Raw genomic sequence first — 23,272 nt, 5'->3', positions numbered from 1 at the left:
TAGTCAGGTAATTACTTTAATTTTGCTGAAACTCTTGAAAACTGCAGTCATGCTTTGGCACAAAACGTGGGCAATGACGAGGTTACATTTCACCTAAAGGCATTCATAAATAATTAACAAAGATCAGCAGAATCCTGAGACTTGTGTGCAATTGTAGATTGCAAAATATCGCCTCACTTCAGTTTATTTCCCATTTCTTGAAAGCACCCTGGTACTTCATAACAAGAAAAGAAAGACCTGCATTTATATAGCAACTTCCACAACCTCAGAATGTCCCAATAGATGCTTTTTTGAAGTGTACTGTTGTAATGTAGGAAATGTGGCAGTCAGTTTGCACATGGCGAAATCCCACACAGCAATATGATAATGACCAGATAATCTTTTTTTGTGATGTTGGTTGAGGGATAAATTTTGGCCAGGGCACTCCCATGCTCCTCTTTTATATAGTACCATGGAATCTTTTACTACCATCGGAGAGGGTAGGTGGGGCTTCAGTTTAACATCTTATCTTTCCGATTTAGCACTGTCACCAATGTTTTCCCCCGGGAATCTATCCTTGACCCGCTCCTCGTTTCTACATGCTGCCCCTCGGCAACATCATCCTCAAACACATCAGTTTTCACATGTATACCTACAACACCCAACTCTACCTCACCATCGCCTCTCTTGACTGCCCTTTGCCTATAAATTGTCAGACTGCTTGTCTATCATCCAGTACTGGATGGGCAGTAATTTTCTCCAACTAAATATTGTGAAGACTGAAGCCATTGCCTTTGGTCCCCACCACAAACTCTGTTTCCTAGCCTTCAACTCCATTTCTCTCCCTGGCAACTGTCTGAGGCTGAACAAGACTGCCTTAGTGTCGTATTTGACCATGAGATGAGCTTTAAACCACACATCTGCCTATTTCCAAAGCAAATGAGGAGTACACAGAGAGGCTCCAAAGAGATCTAGGCAGGTTATATGAGTGAGTAACAAGGTGGCAGAAGGAGTATAATGTAGAGAAGTGTACACTTTGGTAGCAAGATTAGAAAATGTAATTTCTTTAAAAGATGTGAAACTTTGAAATGTTGATGTTCAGAGAAACGTGGGTGTACTTGTACAAGGAACACAAAGTTAGCATGCAGGTACAGCAAGCAATTAGGAAAGCAAATGCCTTTATTGCAAGGGAATTGGAGTACAAGAGTAAGGAAGTCTTACTACAATTGTATAGGACTTTGATGAGACCACACCTGGAGTATTGTGTGCAGTTTTGGTCTCCATATCTAAGGAAGGGTATACTTGCCTTGGAGGCAGGACAGCAAAGGTTCACTAGGATGGACAACCCTCTCATCTCAGAAACCAATGATGAGAGGTTGAGTAAATTGGGTCTATACTCTCTGAAGTTTAGATTTATGAGAGGTGATCTCATTGAAACATATAAAATTCTGAAAGGGCTTGACAGGGTAGACACTGAGAGGTTGTTTCCTCTGGCTGTGGAAATCTAGAACAAGGGGCACAGTCTCAGGATAGGGGGCTGATCATTTAGGACTGAGAGGAGGCAAAATTTCTTCATTCAGGATTGTGAATCTTTGGAAGTCTCTACTTCAGAGGGTTGAGGAGAGTCCATCGTTGAGCATATTCAAGGCGAAGACAGACAGATTTTTGATCTCTCAGTGATCAAGGGTTATGGGGAGCAGGTGGGAAAGTGGAGTTGAGGCAGAAGATCAGTCATAATATTGAATGGCAGAGCAGGCTTGAGGGGCCATATGCTTTATTTACTCTTGCTCCTATTTCTTATGTTCTTACCTATGTAACATTGCGTGACTCCCACCCATGCCTCAGCTCATCTGCTGCTGAAACTCTTATCTATGCCTTTAGTACTTCTAGACTTGATTATTCTAACTTACTCCTTGGCAGCCTCCAATGTTCTATCCTCTGTAAATTTGACTGCATGGAAAATGTCAGCCTGGGTTGTTTACAAGTGGTCGTTCTCGAATGATCTTAGAGAGTGCGATGCAGCCGTGATTCACCAATTAATGGTATTGCAGCCAAGCCTCTCCTTGTCCTCACCCAACATCAGCAAAATCCACGGGAATAGCAAAAAGGAGTCTGAACTCCGGCTAATTTTTTGTTTTCCTCCTCCCTAGTCTGGAGGCACTGAGACCAGTTGCAGTGCCTTTGTTGTTGCCCCACTTCAAGTCTGCAAAATGACCACAAATGCAGGGATAAAACTTGGAGCTTTGCTGGCTTTAGTGGGTCACGGACGGGGTGCAACACTAAATGCACTCAAAATAAAAGCAAATGCACTCAATCCTGTTTCGCAATAGGTGGGTCAGATTAAAGTTCCCCGTGATTCAAAATGGAGGAAATTGAGTTTTCACAACTCGGACCATTACAGCTGGACTTAGATGAGAATTGTGAAGAGAACATCAAGCAGACGTAGCTGGTGAAGACATTTGCTTGATTTTGGGTTGTTAGGCTGTATATACAACATATCATAGAGCAATAATGAGATACAGGCCTAAGCATAGTCTGGAGTTGGCTTGTGACCAGTATGTGCATGAGTGGCAAAAGAAAAGCTCCAAACCAATCACAAGTTGAGGGAATTCACAATCTACTGTCACTTCTTGACTGTTCATTGTACAGAGTTTATTGGATTTTATGTGTATCTGACCTGCATGTTTTATTTTCTGTTCCCTGCACCCCCCTCCCACCTCCCCCACACCTTTAATTGGGCCTCACCCTTTGTTCTCTAAGGCGGGGGCTTCTACTGGGATTTAAACACAAGCACCAGGAATTTCCTTTAAGGTTCTCCCAATCGACCCTGAAAACAATTCAACACTGTTTGGGTAGCTAAACACACAATGAATGATGACCAATGTGTGATATTATATGCATCAAAGGATGAAGTGGCAAAATCACTCCTCAGTTTTGTTTTGGTTTTGAAAAGCTGATTTCCATTGGTGCTTCCAATCCCTAAACATACTTTGAGGGCTTAAACATTATGAAGACTATTTATGTTCCTGAGTCAGAATGTGTGCATGTGTGTGATAATGGTCCACTTCCTTTGCAGGTGTTGGTTAAAGGCACCAGCAATTCAAATGACCCCTACATCAACCCCGGGAGGGGCAATCAGTGGTTTAAATATTTTTGCTTAATTTTGCATATTTATCTGCCTTGCTGACCAAGTTCTCATCAAGTTCCACTGTGCAATATTAAGTCTAACCTGCAGAAAACTACACTAACAGTATTGCATGGTATTTACAGGTTTATGCTGGTTCTTATGAGCTTTCTACCTTACTTCATCTAATGCTATCAGCAAGATCTTCTATTCCTTTCTCCTTCATGTATCTAGCTTCCCCTTTGAAGCCCCAGCTACTCCATGTAGTAGCAAGTTCCACGTTCTAACCATTCTCTGGGTAAAAACATTTCTCCTTAATTCCTCATTGGATTAATTAGTAACAATCTTATACTTATGGCCCACAGTACATTCGGGTGTGAAACCAGCAGTTCCTGTGAATTTCCAGTGTGTGATCACTGGGCGGAAATTGTTTACATACGAATATCAGCATTGCATTGCTTCACCAGGAATTTCCTCGGTGGGGGCAGGAGCTTGGGATGGTTCTCCTAACTGGATGCTGGAAGATTGTCCCAAATTCCATTTATGCGTCTATTCACCAAAGTTACAGTGGCTGATTTGAGAGAACCTCCAAGGACAATCCTGGTGTTTGTGTTTTTAAATCCAAATAAAATCCTCTGAGAGAACAATTAAAGAGGGTAGGGGGTTGCAGTGGCAGGGGAGGGGAAGTGTTGATGGTGGCTCCATTGGAAATCTCACAGATCAGCTTCCTTAACCTTGGACTCCAACTGGCTACTGAGGAGATTCAGCTCCAGTTACAATGCAAAGTACATCCCCGGAAATAATCCATCTTTTAAAAATTGAACCTGATTGCTGTTTGTCTGTGACAAGTGTGAATCATAGGGAAGGCATCAAACTTGGATCATGAACACGCTGGAGGAAGAATAAATCCAACCCAAGAGGTTTATAGCTCTCCAGTTTCTTGTGATTTGGCTGTTTATGTTTGAGGAAGTTCTGCTATCTCAGGGTTAGGATCTTGGGATGCTTTATAAGCTCAGATGGGAGGGAGTGGAAATACCAGAGAGCCTCCAAGGCTGCAATCTTCTGGTGCTGATTACTGAAAATTCAACTCAAACAATACCTGTTGGCTTGTCAGCCATTTTTGCCTGATTATGTTTCTGTGAAACGCCTTGGGAATTTTTTCTGTATAAATGCACTATATGATGGCAAGCTGTTGTTGTAAAAGTATAACCTAGCAGTTTGATTTGTGAGTGTTTTGGTCAAGAATTTCAAGCTTCTGGACATGTTTTGATAGTCAAGAGCATTAAACTTGTCCCCCTGCTGAGATACGGAAAAAGGTTCCTTTTCTAAAATGGACATCTCTTGTACCTAAGGTTTAGGTTAAAATATATTCATAGGCAGATGTGCTGCAGTTCAAAGGCTACTGAAAAGTAAAGCCACTGTAGGATGGAACTTGGGAATTCATCACACAGAACTGTCCTTGTCTTTAAGTGTAGTAATTATAATGTTGGTATTGCCTCAGGATATTCATTAGTGTCCGAGTCAAAAATGCATGTAGTGTGCTTTGATCCATTCATGTACAGTTGTCCTTAGTCAGTGTTACTGCAGTAGGCATGACTGTGTACTTTGCTAATGTCTCTCCTGTTAGTTTTGGAATGTTAAATATTTCTGAAGTGAAAGAATGTGGTAGCTTGTCTGAACTGGATGGACTAAATTGTCCAAATGTCTTCAGTTTCCAAAGGCTGAAGCATGCTGAGCCAAGCAAAATGAACTGGGGCGGCAGGGAAATAAACTATTAGTTTTGAGGCTGGGAGAACTGTTTACTGAGAGTAGAAGATACTATTTAAAGATCCATGCTTTGAGGTGTATTCCAGAATGCATTCAGTGCCCGCAAAGGAAAGGTGTCCTGAACAACTTGGGCTTGATGCCACTTGCTATTTTGTGAGGATCAAGGGTTAAATTCCTCAGATGTTGGAGCTACTATTAAATGACATACTTGTTAAAGAATGTGCTGTTATTTCTGCACAAGTCCAACACTTTGAGAGTTGAAGTGAGTGTGAAACAATTATTAAAACCCTGTCTATTACTGGTAGAACAAGTTCAGGTTGACTTTGGCCACTCCCATAAACGAGGGATGTTCAAGCTGTCCATTTAACAAGGTTTATTTATCCAACTACTCCAACCAAAGATTTGTGTCTCCTAATGGAAAGGTTGAATGAAGGAAAAGGTGGATGTTTTACTGTTTAAGTAAACATTTCTGACTTAGTTCTCAGTGAATGGGAATAGAAATTTTGGACTTTTAAAAATATTTTAATTTAAAACAAAGTTCCACCTCAGTGGATATAGATTGTATGTAGTTTAACTTTTTAAATTTTACTTCTACATATTCCCTCCCCTGAATAAAACCATTTCAGATTAAAATTGGGTTTGCAAAAATCAGCTGTGCCCCAGTTGGTTGAACTCTTGCCTCTGAGGTCAGAGGGCTGTAGGTTCAAGTTCCGCTCCAGAGGCTTGATCACTGTCGAAGCTGATAGTACTGAAGGAGTGCTGCACTGTTGAAAGGTGGAGGTGCTATCTTTGAGATGAGATGCTAAACAGACATCCCGTTTGCCCTCACTGGTCGCTGTAAAAGATACCACTGCATTTTGAAGAAGAGCAGGGTAGTTCTCCCTGTTGTCCTAACCGTAATTTATCCCTCAACCAGCATTACCGAAACAGATTATCTGATTGCTGTTGGTGTGACTTTGCTGTGTGCAAATTGACTACCTTATTTTCTTCATTACAACATTAACTGCATTTCAAAAGTATTTCATTGGTTGTAGAGTGCTTTGGGATGTCCTGAGAGTTATGAAAGATACTTTCTTTAACTATTCAGCTACTTAAACCAACCATGGCTTTTCAATGGGAATCAAGTTGTAACATAGCTCTAACCTGGCGGTTCTTAAACATTTTCGTCCATGGACCAATGAAGCGGGGCTAAAGGCCACCTACTGGTCACCTACCCCACTCAGTTTCACTTGCCACCACAAAAAGAAACTCATTAGAATTAATGGGAAGAATGGCACTGCTTTTGATGAGACAACAATGAGGTGATGTCTGGTTCCAAGCTGGAGAGCTTCAGTCTCATGTCAGGCTCCACGTTCAGCCGGTTCCTCGTTACTTTCAGCCTCACAAGTGTTGAAAATCCGATCTTCCAGTTGTATGTTCTTGGGAATGGCAATAGGTACTTCAGAGCTGTGTCGGCGAGTCCAGGATACTTGAACCCTGCGTGTGGAGCCAAAAGTCCGTCGACCTTTCTTGTTGAATGCCAGCTTCAGTGACTTGTATTTTGGACCAGCCTGTGGAGCACCTGGAGGACCCTCGTGGACCACCAGTGGTCTACGGATCACATTCTGAGAACACTGCGCTAATCCTTGCAATCCAGTCAGTTCCCAGAGTCTGCAGTGTGCAGTCCTAAAATGATCGGCGTACTTAATTAATTATGTACAATGGGTTGCAGGCCTAGGTTTCACACTGATTTGGCTTGAGGTGCAGCCAAAATATAAAGGGCTTCACCCTGCTGTATCTAAAAATTTTACATTTGAAAATCAGTAAAGGGAAACCTGATCTGTTAAGTAACATCAGTATTTATTTACAGGTCTATTCTTAACTAGGTAGCTATGAGTTTCAGTAACGGGAACTGCATCACAAAGTTAACATAGATTATAGCTCATTCTGCAGTGGAGCACAAGCCCACAACCTTCTAACCCTGAGGCAGGAGCACTGCCGACTCTGCTAGCTGACACCAGGCCTAACACAAAGATCTCTGTTCCGTCTGGCCCCATTCTATTGTATCCTTCCATCTGTAGTATACTGCATGGTGCCAGCTCACTTTTGGGTGGCCCTGTAGGAAAAGCATAAAAATAAAGTTTAATTTTATTTTCTAAAACACTAATTACAGGGTCAAAATCTTGGAACTTCCTAACAGCATTTTGGGAATACCTACACCACATGGACTGCAGCAGTTCAAGAAGGGCTCATCACCACCTTCTCAAGGGCAACTTGGGATGGGCAACAAATGCTGGCCTTGCCAGCGACACTCATACATTCTATGAAAGAATTTAACAAAAAGAGTTGCACATTTTTATTACTGAGTTGGCTGATCAGCTATGAAAGGAACTGGGCATGTGAATTTGGTCTTGTACTCCTGCTACATTGTCAGTGCTACTGTTTTGCATGTTGGAACAGAATATAGTTGCATGTTACCCATCAACCCTTTTTCCCAGGCATTATGTTGTAGGTTACAAATATGATGTTATTATAACTTTTTCTTCAGCTGACTAGGAGGCAAGAGGGATGTAGGAAGACACACACAATGGGCTGGATTTTACGCCAGGCAGATGGGAGCTGGCCACCGACGTAAAAGTCGGTGATGAACCCTCTTCTGCCCGGCCCGGGGATCCGTCCTGCATTTTATGGGTTCCGGGCTTTAATTGTTCTGAGGCGTAACTTCCACCTGCTTGAGGGAGAAAGTCCCGCCTCATTGAGCTGCCGGCCAATCATTGGGCTGGCAGCTCTTAGTCCCTGTAGTGCCACCGGGAGCGGTGGCCACTGCTGGGATTGCAGCCCAGCCAAGGACATGGAGCCGGGACAGGTAAGTTGGGGTTTGCCCCGCCATGGGAATCAGTAGTGACCCACAAGGCAAGGGTGGTTGTTTGGAGGGAAGGGGGGTGTCTCGGGTCCTGGGGGTGGTTGAGGAAGCGGGGGCAGCCCTCAATCGGGCACCCTCTGCCCACCACCACCCCCCCCCCCCCCCCCCCCCCCCCCGGTGCGCTGAGAGGCCGCCAGGTATCACTGTGCAGCTTTTCACGTTTACCGGACACCCGCTTGCCATGGGTAAAATACCCGTGGAGGTGGGCAAAGGCCCTTAAGTGGCCTATTCAGTCTGGCACTGGGAGCCTGGCCTTGAGCACAAAATCCAGCCCATTAGGTCAGATGACCAAAAGCTTGGTCAAAGAGGTTGGTTTTAAGGAGTATCTTGAAGGAATAAAGTAAGGTGGAGAGGTGAAGGGAGGGAATTCCAGAGCTTGGGGGCATAGGCAACCGAAGGCAGGGCCACCAATGGTGAAGTGATTAAAATCAGGGATGCACAAGAGGCCAGAATTAGAGGAGTGCAGGAGGGGCTGGAGGCGATTACAGCGATTTGAAAACAAGATTAAGAATTTTAAAATCAAGATGTTGTTTGACCTGGAGCCTATGTAGGTCAACGAGCACAGGGGTGATCGGGGAAACGGGATTTGTAGCACCTTTTGAATTAATAAAACATCCTGAGACCCTGCACAGGATCATTATGAAACAAAATTGTGCAGCACTGCAATTTACTAGTTCGGCCCTTGGGAATTGATTCCTCCTTATTCAATATAAAATATATTTTAATGGAAGTAGCCTCCAAGAAATTAAATTATATTAATTTTTTTTAACCATCTTCATTTTAAAGTCTTGGCTCCACACATATGAATCAAAGTCGTGACCTTACTGAGGCAGAACCATAATCTGTTGGAACAAGTTTAGCTTTAATAGAGCTGACAGCATTCCGGTTTAGTTTAAGGTTACTGTTGGAAATACTGCACAGTGATTCAGCTGAGGTAACAGTGAGGTTATTCTGCATGTCCCAATACATCAGGGATCAGCAAAGAATTACTGGGAACTACTTGTCTTTTTATGTCTAACTTGGAAGGCAACCCAGGGCCACTTAAAACCCTACAACTCTTCAAATGTAGCTCTTTGCAAATCAGTTATTCCCACAGGCTCAATCAGTATGAATTCACAGCCCTCCAGCTCAGTTCTGGCATTAAAGAGAGGGAGCGTGCTTTTTTCAAAAAAACTATTGAAAGTAAGCACATGGAGTTACCTTATGGCAGAGCTACATGAATGTTCCTCACATCCAAGTCATTGCTCAGGGCTAATTAATTTTGTGGCCCTTGAATACAAGTTAGGGAGTGCTCTTGATTGCTGTGTTCCAAAGTCAGTGATGCTTCTCCACTTTTTTAGAACCGCAGCCCACAAAATCTGCATGCCTGCCACTGTATTAAATATTTCATGTTAAGCCTTGCAAATCAATTCATGTTCACTATTATGAGCATTGTTATTTCCACCCTAGAGCTTTAAAATATTACGGCCCAAGGAAACCCTGTTTCGTCTTGTTCTGAGGTGAGGAGAATGAAGGTATTTATATCATAGGTCACTTACAGTAATGTAATGAGACAGACAATGTCAGTAAAAATACTGAGTCACCCAATTCCACAAGCATCCATTTCAAGCCACTGAACATGCATTTTTTGTCAGATGAAAAAGCAATTGTGCAATGGAACCTAGTTTTTTTTTCTCTCCAGTTTTCTCCTTTCTTGAATAAAAGCAAAATACTGCGGATGCTGGAAATCTGAAATAAAAACAAGAAATGCTGGAAATACTCAGCAGGTCTGGCAGCATCTATTTATTTATTTAGAGATACAGCACTGAAACAGGCCCTTCGGCCCACCGAGTCTGTGCCGACCAACTAATCCTGCAGTAATCCCATATTCCCTACCACCTACCTACACTAGGGGCAATTTATAATGGCCAATTTACCTATCAACCTGCAGGTCTTTGGCTGTGGGAGGAAACCGGAGCACCCGGCGGAAACCCACGCGGTCACAGGGAGAACTTGCAAACTCCGTACAGGCAGTACCCAGAATCGAACCCGGGTCCTAACATTTCAGGTCAGTGACCTGTTCTTCAGAACTTTCTTGAAGCTGTTGACTAGGTAGAGTACCGAGGGTGCCTTTTGTCCAATTGTCATGCATGGACGTTGATGATGAGTTATTAGAGGGCAAACTGACTACAGAGGACATCAGCACTGAGCCTAACCCCGACCTTGTCATTCACAAGTTATTAGCTTCCACACCAGCTAGGATCTGAGTGGAGGGAAGGTAGTGGTGGCAGCAGGGAGGCGGTGGCATAGTGGTATTGTCACTGGGCTAGAAACCCAGAGACCCAGGGTATTGCTCTGGGGACATGGGTTAGAATCCCACCACAGCAGAAGGTGGAATTTGAATTCAATTAATAAATATGGAATTAAAAGATGGTCTAATGATGGCCATGAAACCATTGCCGATTGTTGTAAAAACCCATCTGGTTCACTAATGTCCTTTAGGAAAGGAAATCTGCTGTCCTTACCTGGTCTGGCCTACATGTGACTCCAGCCACACAGCAATGTGGTTGACTCTTACATGCCCTCTGAAATGGCCTAGCAAGCCACTCAGTTATATCTAACCACTACGAAGTCAATAAAAAGGAATAAAACTGGATGTACCACCCGGCATCGACCGAGGCACCGCAAATGACAACGGTAAACCCAGCCCTGTCGACCCCGCAAAGTCGTCCTTACTAAAGTCTGGGGCCTTGTGCCAAAGTTGGGAGAGCTGTCCCACAGATTAGTCAAGCAACAGCCTGACGTAGTCATACTCACAGAATCATACCTGACGGACAATGTCCCAGACACCACCATCACCATCCCCGGGTATATCCTCTCTCACCAGCAGGACAGATCCAGCAGATGTGGCAACACAGTGGTATACAGTCGGGAGCGAGTTGCCCTGGGAGGCCTTAACATTGACTCCGGACCCCATGAAGTCTCATGGCATCAGGTCAAACATGGGCAAGGAAACCTCCTGCTGATTACCACTTACCACCCTCCCTCAGCTGATGAGTCAGTACTCCTCTATGTTGAACACAACGTGGAGGAAGCACTGAGGGTGGCAAGGGCGCAGAATGTACCCTGGGTGGGAGACTTCAATGTCCATCACCAAGAGTGGCTCGGTAGCACCAGTACCGACCAAGCTGGCCGAGTCCTAAAGGACATAGCTTCTAGACTGGGTCTGCGGCAGGTGGTGAGGGAAACAACAAGAGGGAAAAACCTTATCCTCACCAATCTGCCTGTGTAGATGCATCTGTCCATGACAGTATTGTTAGGAGTGACCACCGCATACCCCTTGTGGAGATGAAGTCCCGCCTTCACATTGAGGATACCGTCCATCGTGTTGTGTGGCACTATCACCGTGCTAAATGGGATAGATTTTGAACAGATCTAGCAATGCAAAACTGGGCATCCATGAGGCGCTGTGGGCCATCAGCAGCAGCAGAATTGTATTCGACCACAATCTATAACCTCATGGCCCGGCATATCCCCCACTCTACCATTACCATCAAGCCAGGAGACCAACCCTGGTTCAATGAAGAGTGCAGGAGGGCATGCCAGGAGCAGCACCAGGCATACCTAAAAATGCGTGGAATGCGCTGCCAGCGGTGGTAGTAGAAGCAGATACATTAGGGGCATTTAAGCGACTCTTGGATAGGTACATGGATGATAGTAGAATGAAGGGTAGGTAGTTAGTTTGATCTTAGAGTAGGTTAAAGGTTCGGCACAACATCGTGGGCCGAAGGGCCTGTACTGTGCTGTGCTGTTCTATGTTCTATGAGGTGTCAACCTGGTGAAGCTACAACAGAGGACTACTTGCATGCCAAACTGCGTAAGCAGCGTGCAATAGACAGAGCTAAGCGATCCCATAACCAATGGATCAGATCTAAGCTCTGCAGTCCTGCCACATCCAGCCGTGAATGGACAATTAAACAACTAACTGGAGGAGGTGGCTCCACAAATATCCCCATCCTCAATGATGGGGGAGCCCAGCACATCAGTGCAAAAGATAAGGCTGAAGCATTTGCAACGATCTTCAGCCAGAAGGGCCGAGTTGACGATCCATCTCGGCCTCCTCCTGAAGTCCCCAGCATCAGAGATGCCAGACTTCAGCCATTTCGATTCACCCCGCGTAATATCAAGAAACGACTGAAGGCACTGAATACTGCAAAGGCTATGGGCCCTGACAATATTCCAGCAATAGTACTGAAGACCTGTGCTCCAGAACTTGCCGCACCCCTAGCCAAGCTGTTCCAGTACAGCTACAACACAGGCATCTACCCGGCAATGTGGAAAATTGCCCAGGTATGTCCTGTCCACAAAAAGCAGGACAAGTCCAACCCAGAAAATTACCGCTCCATCAGTCTACTCTCAATCATCAGTAAAGTGATGGAAGGCGTCATCAACAGTGCCATCAAGGCACCCTAGCAAAACTGGAGTCAATGGGAATCAGGGGGAAAAACTACGCTGGTTGGAGTCATACCTAATGCAAAGGAAGATGGCTGTGGTCGTTCGAGGTCAATCATCTGAGCTCCAGGACATCACTGCAGGGGTTCCTCAGGGTAGTGTTCGAGGCCCAACCATCTTCAGCTGCTTCATCAATGACCTTCCTTCAATCATAAGGTCAGAAGTGGGGATATTCGCTGATGAGTACACAATGTTCAGCACCATTCGCGACCCCTCAGATACTGAAGCAGTCCGTATAGAAATGCAGCAAGTCCTGGACAATATCCAGGCTTGGGCTGATAAGTGGAAAGTAACATTCGTGCCACACAAGTGCCAGGCAATGTGCATCTCCAACAAGAAAGAATCTAACCATCTGTCCTTGATATTCAATGGCATTACCATTGCTGAATCCCCAACAATCAACATCCTAGGAGCTACCATTGACCAGAAACTGAACTGGAGTAGCCATATAAATACCGTGGTTACAAGAGCTGGTCAGAGGCTAGGAATCCTGCGGCGAGTAACTAATTTCCTGACTCCCCAAAGCCTGTCCACCATCGACAAGGCACAAGTCAGGAGTGTGATGGAATGCTGTCCACTTGCCTGGATGGGTGCAGCTCCAACAACACTCAAGAAGCTCGACACCATGCAGGACGAAGCAGCCTGCTTGATTGGCACCCACCCACAAACATTCACTCCCTCCACCACCGACGCACAGTGGCAGCAGTATGTACCATCTACAAGATGCACTGCAGCAATGCACCAAAGTTCCTTCGACAGCACCTTCCAAACCCTTGACCACTACCAACTTGCAGGACAAGGGCAGCAAATGCATGGGAACACCACCACCTGCAAGTTCCCCTCCATGTCACACACCATCCTGACTTGGAACTATCTCACCGTTCCTTCACTGTCGCTGGGTCAAAATCCTGGAACTCCCTTCCTAACCCACATGGGCTGCAGTGGTTCAAGAAGGCAGCTCACCGCCACCTTCTCAAGGGCAATTAGGGATGGGCAATAAATGGTGGCCCAGCCGGCGATGCCCACATCCCATGAATGAATTTTAAAAAAGGAGAAAATGGCAGGGATGGCCCTTGCATAAGGGACTGCATTCTGATCTCTGCTTTACTTGAATATCTGGATATGTAAACAAAAAACATTCCAGGTTGTAAACCAAGTCGGTAAAAAAGTGGAGAAATGAACCTTCTGCAATCAGCTTTGCTTGTCCAATATCTAGCTGAGGGATCAAACACAAGTTCTCCATCAAGAATATTTCGATGCTAAGGGAATCAAAGATATGGGGACAGAGCTAGAAAGTGGAGTTGTGGTAGCGGATCAGCCATGAATGGTGGAGCAGGCTTGGGAGCTGCTTTGCCTACTCCAGCTCCTATTTCTTATGTTCTCATTGCTATATCTTAGTTACTGGATAGATCACATGCCCTTGCATAATCTTTCTAAAATTTCAGAAGCTCCAGAATAAACATTTCATTAGACTGCAACTTAGGCTGTAAACTGCCAAACAGACCTATCAACTTGTAATAAATCTTCTGTTTATAGAACCGAATTCATCACACAATATGGATTTTTATTATTGGGTAATAGAAAATCACACAACAGTGTGTCTGCTTATATTTAAAGAAAATCATGAAAAGAAGTGATCATGTGCTTGGAAGTACAACTGTCTGTAATTCTATGCTGAGTAAAATTACAGACTGCTGGTATAAATTTAGCTCTGCAGCCCTGTTCTCTGGTCTACATTTTAGATAGTTGAGAAATGGTAAGAATTTCAGGGGGATCTATTAATCCAAAAATAGTCAATTTTGTGCTGTACAAGGACAGGAAGTGGGAAATGTAGAAACATAGAATCATGCAGCAGAGAAGAGGGCTATTCAGCCCATCATGCTTCTTTCTCTGACAGAAGTATCCAATTGTTCCACTCTGCTATTTTGACGCAGTGAGGGGACGGAGTTGGGCAAGAGACAGTTGCCTGAGTGAGACATTTGCCAGAGTGAATTTGGAAATTTGGTGCACGTGGGAATTCGGTGCAGAGGGGGAAAGAGCAGCTCCTTTTCCTATCTTTCTCAGCCTCTAGCAGTTGGTGAGACTTCCTCTTCTGACTCCAAGGTAGGTGAGTACAACTTTCCATTACTTCAGCTTGAATTATTAACTAATTGACGAAGAAAGATTGTACAGAGATGGCAGGGCCGGTGGTGTGCTACAACTGCAACATGTGGGAAACTGTGGAATGCACTACAATCCCAGACAACCATGTCTGCAGTGATTTTTTTTCAATTCATTCAAGGGATGTGGGCATCGTTGGCCAGGCCAGCATTTATTGCCCATTCCTGATTGCCCTTGAGAAGGTGGCGGTGAGCTGCCTTCTTGAACCGCTGCTCTCCATGTGGGGTAGGTACACCCAACAGTGCTGTTAGGAAGGGAGTTCCAGGATTTTGACCCAGTGACAGTGAAGGAACAGTGATATAGTTCCAAGTCAGGATGGTGTGTGACTTGGAGGGGAACTTGCAGGTAGTTGTGTTCCCATGTATTTTCTGCCGTTGTCCTTCTAGTTGGTAGAGGTCGCAGGTTTGGAAGGTGCTGACTAAGGAGCCTTGGTGCATTGCTGCAGTGCATCTTGTAGATGGTACACACTGCTGCCACTGTGCATTGGTGGTGGAGGGAGTGAATGTTTGTGGATGGGGTGCCAATTAAGCGGGCTGCTTTGTCCTGGATGGTGTCGAGCTTCTTGAGTGTTGTTGGAGCTGCACCCATCCAGGCAAGTGGAGAGTATTCCATCACACCCCTGACTTGTGCCTTGTAGATGGTGGACAGGCTTTGGGGAGTCAGGAGGTGAGTTATTCACTGCAGGATTCCTAGCCTCTGACCAGCTCTTGTAGCCACGGTATTTATATGGCTACTCCAGTTCAGTTTCTGGTCAATGGTAGCCCCTAGGATGTTGCTAGTAGGGGATTCAGCGATGGTAATGCCATTGAATGTCAAGGGGAGATGGTTAGATTCTGTCTTGTTGGAGATGGTCATTGCCTGCACTTGTGTGGTGCGAATGTTACTTTCCACTTATCAGCCCAAGCCTGGATATTGTCCAAGTCTTGCAGCTTGCATGACTTCAGCTCAGAATTGCTGAGCTGGAGACTGAGTTGCAGACATTGCGGAGCATCAGGGAGGGAGAGAATTACCTGGACACTTTGTTCCAGGAGGCAGTCTCATCCCTTAGAGTAGAGAAAACATTAGAGGTGGCCAATGGTCAGGGACAGGAGTGGGTGACTGCAAATGAGGTAGGTAGGGATAATCAGCATGTAGTGATGGAGGAGCCTCAGCCCTGTCCTTGCTACCTGTGTGGATGAAGAGAAAGATTGCAAGGTGGATGAGCGGACTGACCATGGTGAAAGATGCCATTCCAGTTGGGGGAGGGAAGAGGAATGTGGTAGTGATAGGAGACAGTATAGTCAGGGGGATAGATCTGTTCTCTGTAGCCACGACTGGGAGCTCCGATGGCTGTCTTGCCAGGGTTAAGGACATCTCCTCGCGGCAAGAGAGGAACCGGGAGGGGGGAGGATCAAGTTGTTGTGGTCCATGTGGGAACCAATGACATAGGTAGAACCAGAAATGATGTTCTGCTTCGAGAATTTGAGGTGTCAGGGTCCAAACTAAAACACAGAACAATCTCCGGATTGTTAACCGAGCCACCTGAAAATTGGTACAGGGTCAGGCAGATTAGATGTGGATGTATGAGCATCGCGTGGCTCAAAGAGTGGTGTGGGAAGAAGGGAGTTTCGATTCTTGGGGCACTGGCATCAGTTCTCAGGGAAGAGGAAGCTTTTCTGTTGGGATAGGCTTCACTTGAACCGGTCTGGAACCAGTGTCCTGCCCAATCACATAACTAGAGCTGTGGACAGGGCTTTAAACTAACAGAGGTGGGGGAGGGTTTGGGTAAAAGGAAATTTAGAAATCCAAAGAGAGAGGATAGTGATGTGGGTAACTCCCAACAGAATGGGACTGGAAGGGACACAGAGTTTAACAACAATTGTACATTGGCAAATAAGGTCATTGCAGGAAATAGAGGTTTAAAAAAATGAAACTGAAGTTCCTTTATCTGAATGCATGAAGCATCTGTAATAAGATAGATGAACTAGTGGCACAAATAGAGGTAGATGATCTAGATCTAATTGCCATTACGGAGACATGGTTACAAGGAGATCAAGGTTGGAAAATGAATATTTCAGGGTGCACAATATTTCAGACAGAGAAACAGAATGGCAAAGGAGGAGGAGTAGCCCTGATAGTAAAGGATGGCATAAGGACATTAATAAGAAGGGATGTGGCCTCAGTAGATCATGAAATAGAATCAGTTTGGGTGGAAAATAGGAATAGCAGGAGTCAGAAAACACTGGTGGGAGTAATTTACAGGCCCCCTAACAGTAGTTATATCATAAGACAGAACATTAAACAGGAAATTATAGGAGCATGTAAAAAAGGTAATGTATTAATTGTGGGGGACTTTAAATTGCATATGGACTGGGACAATCAAATTGGCAACAGTGGTCTAGAAGATGAATTTGTAGAATGCTTTCATGACAGTTTCTTGGAGCAAAACATTGTAGAACCAACTAGGGATAAAGCTATCTTAGACCTCGCATTGTGTAATGAAGCAGGGTTAATAAGTAATGTCATGGTAAAAGATCCACTTGGAAATAGTGATCATAATACCATTAAATTTCATGTTTGTGATTGAAATGTGTTACTTTCAAACTTAACAAGAATCTTAAACTTAAACAAACCCAATTACGAAGGTATGAGGGGCGAACTGGCTAAGGTTAATTGGGTAAATAGACTGGAAGGTATGGCAGCAAATGAACAGTGGGAAACATTTAAAGAAATAATTCAAAGTGTTCAACTAAAGTACATTCCTTTCAAAAACAAAAACCCATCCAGAAAGACCCATCCGTAGCTCACTCAGGAAGTTAAGGAGAGTATTAGACTAAAAGAAGAGGCTTACAATGTTGCACAAAATAGTAGCAAATCTGAGGATTGAGAGTGTTTTAGAAATCAGCAAAGGGCCACCAAAAAGTTGATAAAAGGGGAAAAAATAGAATGAGAGTAAACTAGCCAGCAATATAAAAACAGATTGTAAGAGCTTTTATAAGTACATAAAAAGGAAGAGAGTAGCTAAAGTAGACATTGGTCCCTTAGAGGCAGAGACAGGAGAAATCATCATGGGGAATGAGGAAATGGCAGAGGCATTGAACAAATATTTTGTGTCTGTCTTCACAGCAGAAGACACAAGTTCCATTCCAGAAATAGGCAGTAACCTCGGGTCTAAAAATACTGAGGAAATTAAGGATGCTGATATCAGTCAAGAAAAAGTATTGAGGGACTAAAATCTGACAAGTCCCTGGGACCAAATGGCCTACATCCTCGGGTTCTAAAAGAGATAGCTGCAGAGATAATGGATGTGCTGGCCTTGATTTTCCAGAATTCCTTAGATTCAGGAATGGTCCCGTCCGATTGGAAGTTGGTAAACGTTGTGCTGCTTTTCAAGAAAGGAGTTAGAGAGAAAACAGGGAACTACAGGCCAGTCAGCCTAACATCGTCATTGGGAAGATTCTGGAAACTATTATTGAGGAAATCTTAACATTGTACTTGGAAAAGCATAGTATGATTAGAATAAGTCAGCATGGTTTTACCAAAGGGAGATCCTTTTTGAGAAATTCATTAGTTTTTTGAGGATGTAACTAGTAGGGTAGATAAAGGGGAACCAGTAGATGTAGTAAACCTGGATTTTCAAAAGGCATTCGATAAGGTGCCGCACAAAAGATTAACAGGCAAGGTAAGGGCTCATGGTGTTGGGGGTAATATATTAGCATGGATAGAGGATTAGTTAACAGACAGGAAGCAAAGGGTGAGCATAAATGGGACATTTTCAAGTTGGCAGGCAGTGAATAGTGGGATGCTGCAAGGATCAGTGCTGGGGCCTCAGCTCATTATTAATGACTTGGATGAAGAGACAGAGAGTAATGTATCTAAGTTTGCTGATGATACAAAGCTCAGTGGAAAGGTAAGCTACAGGGAGGATGTAGAGAGGTTGCAAAGAGATATAGACAGGTTAAGTGAGGGGGCAACAAGATGGCAAATGGATATAATGTAGGGAAGTGTGAAGTTATTCACTTTGGTTGTAAAAATAGAAAAGCAGAATATTGTTTACAAGGAATGAAACTGGTAAGTGTTGATGTTCAGAGAGACTTGGGGGTACTCGTACAAGGGACGCACAAAGTTAACATGCAGGTGCAGCAGGTTATTAGGAAGGCAAATGGCATGTTGGCCTTTATTGCAAGGGGATTGGAGTACAGGAATAAAGAAGTCTTCTAAAACTGTACAGGGCTTTGGTGAGACCACACCTGGAATACTGTGTCCAGTTTTGGTCTCCACATTTAAGAAAGAATATACTTGCACTGGAAGCAGTGCAGCGAAGATTTACTAAATTGGTCCCTGGGATGAGAGGCTGAGTAAATTGGGCCTATATTCTCTGGAGTTTAGAAGAATGAGAGGTGATCTAATTGAGACATACAAGATTCTGAAAGGGCTGGATAGGGTAGAAGCTGAGAGATTGTTCCCACTGGTGAGGAAATCTAGAACACGGGGACATAGTCTCAGGATAAGGGGCCGATCATTCAGGACTGAGATGAGGAGAAATTACTTCACTGAAAGGGTTGTGAATCTTTGGAATTCTCTACCCCAGAGGGTTGTGGATGCTCCATCATTGAATACATTTAAGGCTGAGCTAGGTAGATTTTTGGTCTTACAGGGAATCAAGGGATATGGGGAGCGGGCGGGAAAGTGGAATTGAAGTCCAAAATCAGCCATGGTCGTATTGAATGGCGGAGCAGGCTCGATGGGCCATATGGTCTACTCCTGCTGCTACTTCTTGTGTTCTTTCCCTATAGCCCTGCAATTTTCTTTCCTTTTCAAGTATTTATCCAATTGCCTTTTGAAAGTTACTGTTGAATTAGTTTCCACCACACTTTCAGACAGCGCCTTCAAAATCATCAGAACTAACTGGGCTGCATTTTACAAGTTCGCCACCGATCGTGCTTCAAAGATGGCGGCGTGCACACGCGGGCTTTACTGCACGGAGCTGCCGCAATAATAAATGCGGCGGCTCAATTACGTGCCTGGGGCGGACCACCCCCCCGACCTACCCCCCACCCCCGATGACGTGGAGGGGGCAGGCGTTCCACCCCTGGCAATGGCGTCAGGCACGGCTGCGCAGGCGCTGCGCCATTTTTAAAGGACTTTGAGCCCTTCAATTTCGTTTACATTTTTAAAGTTATAGGCCTTTTAAATTTTATTGAAAAAAAATTATGTAATGTTTCTGGCCCCTCTCCCACCCCCCAATGACCATACAGTTCATTCCTTGCCTCTTTCCCCCCCCCAAAAATACTTACCATCTGTACCTGACCTTCCCCCTCCACCCGCCCCCCAAAATTTATGAACTTTTACCTTCAACCCCTTCCCACCATCTCCTACACCATTCTGATTTGCTTTGACCCCGCTCCCCCCCCACTTCCCACACTGAAATACTTACCTGCTCCCCCTCCCCACCAGCATCCTGCATCTGATCTCCAGACAGAGATCCGAAGGCGCGGGAGTGCCAGCCACCAGCACGAATATTGAACTTGGACCGACGGCGGGAGCAGGTAAGTATTTAATTCAATACTTTAAATAAATTAACATATGTAAATTTAGAGCCCGCTGCCAAGCGGTGTGTCGGGGTGGTGGGGGGTAGTTCTGCCACGAGGCCTCGCGCCACCAGCAATATGGAGCCGGGCGTTCCTGGCATCGATGCATTTTCCAGCACCCCCCCATCCATGACCCCCGACATCAGGTGGTCTGTAAAATTCACCCCACTGTGTAAAAACAGCAACTCCCTTCTTTTGTCTTCTTTTGTCACAGTGTTGGAATTTAACACTCCCAGGCCACACATAACAGAGGAAGTTACACAGTAAAACTCAAAGATCATAACACTGCAGATGCCTGAAATGTAAAAGTGAAAACCAAGAATGCTGCAAACACTCAGCAAGTCCGCTGGCATCTGTGGAGAGAATGGACAAGTTGACATTTTGGGTTTGAGCAAAGGGCCTAAAGTGTTTTGACAAAGGGTTCGGACCCGTAACATCAGGCTCAACGCTGACGTCAAAGAAAGCTCCCCACAAAGATGTAACAATCTCTCTAGCATAGATTTCCCCTTTCCTGACGAGTTTGAATCTAGTGCCAAGTCGAGGGAATCTCCAGGCATCCAGCAGCAATGATGTCAGCAAGCGGGGTAAGCAGCCAATCACATTGACATATTCTCACAGACAGCAAACCAGGAAGTTAAAAGCAAGAAATGCTGGAACCACTCAGCAGGTCTGGCAGCATCTGTGAAAAGAGAAGCAGAGTTAACGTTACGGGTCAGTGACCCTTCTTCGGAAGTTAAAAGCACTGATTGTCCTTCACTTTTAATTTTAAATTTTCAAATAGCGAATTAAATGATTGATTGAATGTAGATAGAAACTAAAATATTATAAACTTGAAAAAAGTAATTATTATTTTAAAGATATGTAGAATTTTTAATCATAATGGAGAAATTTCACAAAGTTGACCTTCCACAAATATAAAACTAGCTTTTCAGGGCCAGGGTGTTTAGCAGTAATTATGAACTTAGTACGCCATTAAAAACTCAATTACAACTCATTCAACAAGGTGTAACTTTTCAAGGGTATTTACTGCGAGACGAACAATGTAGGAGTGGAAGTTTTTGTTAATTCACAGATTGCTTAGGGTTTGCACTCTGGAAACCTCAACCTCAACAGTGTACCCTCTGGAGGATCGTAGAATCACTGACAGCAACTTCCGAATTTTCGTGTTATTCTGCACATGTATGTATTCCTGAAGTTGTTGTCAGTTTCAGTGGAATAAAGACAGCGAATGCTGAAAGGGCCATCAATTTGTCTGTGCTCTGCACAGATAGTGCCTAATCTGCTGAGTGGTTCCAGCATCCTGTTACAGAGTAAAGCTGTCTTGATGCCAATTCCCAACAATGTACTTCAACTTGAACAGTGTACCTCCCATTGTAATAGTGGGGTAAAATTCCATCAGGGGCTTGGAGGGGGATGAGGGGAAGTTCCAGATCTCCAAGGTTTCTGCCAAATATCTGCCAAAGTTAAAGCCGGAGCATTGGGGAACCCCTGAAGATATGCTACCTCAATAAGAATCCTCACCTTTCCACACTTGTTATCCTTGGAGAGTCTCTGATCTGAGTGAGATTGTCAGTATTGTGTTTTTAACCCATGTTCTCCGTAAAGTGAACTCGGACTTCCTTACTTATTTTCCAAAGAGCTCTTCAAGCCAACAGAAAGAGGAAACTTTAATCTGATTAGGAATAGCACCCAAGTTCCAGGGATCAAAGGGCAATGTCTAACCCACTGTGCCACCCAGAATTACTGAACTGAAAAATGAAAATGCCAGTTTTGTAGATTGGCCATAAGGTATATGTTGTTATCCCAATTTAACTGTGATTATATCATAGATTAATTAGAATTAGAATTAGAACTTTACAGCGCAGTACAGGCCCTTCGGCCCTCGATGTTGCGCCGACCTGTGAAACCATCTGACCTACACTATTCCATTTTCATCCACATGTCCATCCAATGACCACTTAAATGCCCTTAAAGTTGGCGAGTCTACTACTGTTGCAGGCAGGGCGTTCCACGCCCCTACTACTCTCTGAGTAAAGAAACTACCTCTAACATCTGTCCTATAGCTATCACCCCTCAACTTAAAGCTATGTCCCCTCGTGTTTGCCATCACCATCCGAGGAAAAAGACTCTCACTGTCCACCCTATCTAACCCTCTGATTATCTTATATGTCTCTATTAAGTCACCTCTCCTCCTCCTTCTCTCCAACGAAAACAACCTCAAGTCCCTCAGCCTTTCCTCGTAAGACCTTCCCTCCATACCAGGTAATATCCTAGTAAATCTCCTCTGCACCCTTTCCAAAGCTTCCACATCCTTCCTATAATGCGGTGACCAGAACTGCACGCAATACTCCAGGTGCGGTCTCACCAGAGTTTTGTACAGCTGCAGCATGACCTCGTGGCTCCGAAACTCGATCCCCCTACTAATAAAAGCTAACACACCATATGCCTTCTTAACAGCCCTATTAACCTGGGTAGCAACTTTCAGGGATTTATGTACCAGGACACCAAGATCTCTCTGTTCATCTACACTACCAAGAATCTTCCCATTAGCCCAGTACTCTGCATTCCTGTTACTCCTTCCAAAGTGAATCACCTCACACTTTTCCGCATTAAACTCCATTTGCCATCTCTCAGCCCAGCTCTGCAGCCTATCTATGTCCCTCTGTACCCTACAACATCCTTCGGCACTATCCACAACTCCACCGACCTTCGTGTCTTCCGCAAATTTACTAACCTACCCTTCTACACCCTCTTCCAGGTCATTTATAAAAATGACAAACAGCAGTGGCCCCAAAACAGATCCTTGCGGTACACCACTAGTAACTAAACTCCAGGATGAACATTTGCCATCAACCACCACCCTCTGTCTTCTTTCAGCTAGCCAATTTCTGATCCAAAGCTCTAAATCACCTTCAACCCCATACTTCCGTATTTTCTGCAATAGCCTACCATGGGGAACCTTATCAAATGCCTTACTGAAATCCATATACACCACATCCGCTGCTTTACCCTCATCCACCTGTTTGGTCACCTTCTCAAAAAACTCAATAAGGTTTGTGAGGCACGACCTATCCTTCACAAAACCGTGCTGACTATCGCTAATGAACTTATTCTTTTCAAGATGATTATAAATCCTGTCTCTTATAACCTTTTCCAACATTTTACCCACAACCGAAGTAAGGCTCACAGGTCTATAATTACCAGGGCTGTCTCTACTCCCCTTCTTGAACAAGGGGACAACATTTGCTATCCTCCAGTCTTCCGGCACTATTCCTGTCG

The 23,272-nt window shown here is 44.5% G+C and overlaps 1 protein-coding gene across 13 annotated transcripts in view; it reads left to right on the top strand.

The window, feature by feature from the left end:
- Nucleotides 1-23,272, top strand: part of LOC137376020 (prolyl 4-hydroxylase subunit alpha-2-like) — a 132,929-nt gene that overhangs the window by 2,653 nt on the left and 107,004 nt on the right. Inside the window, exon 2 of one of the 13 annotated variants that reach the window (XM_068043948.1) lies at nucleotides 9,703-9,819. The exons of the other annotated variants lie outside the window; for them this stretch is intronic. The gene's annotated coding sequence lies outside the window, so the exon portion shown is untranslated. The remainder of the gene's footprint in view (nucleotides 1-9,702; nucleotides 9,820-23,272) is intronic. 13 annotated transcript variants of the gene reach the window in all.

Source organism: Heterodontus francisci, chromosome 12 (assembly GCF_036365525.1).
Source record: "Heterodontus francisci isolate sHetFra1 chromosome 12, sHetFra1.hap1, whole genome shotgun sequence".
In the NCBI taxonomy this organism is placed as follows: domain Eukaryota; kingdom Metazoa; phylum Chordata; class Chondrichthyes; order Heterodontiformes; family Heterodontidae; genus Heterodontus; species Heterodontus francisci.
Note: the sequence above shows the minus strand (reverse complement) of the source record. Positions and strands in the feature narration are given on the sequence as shown.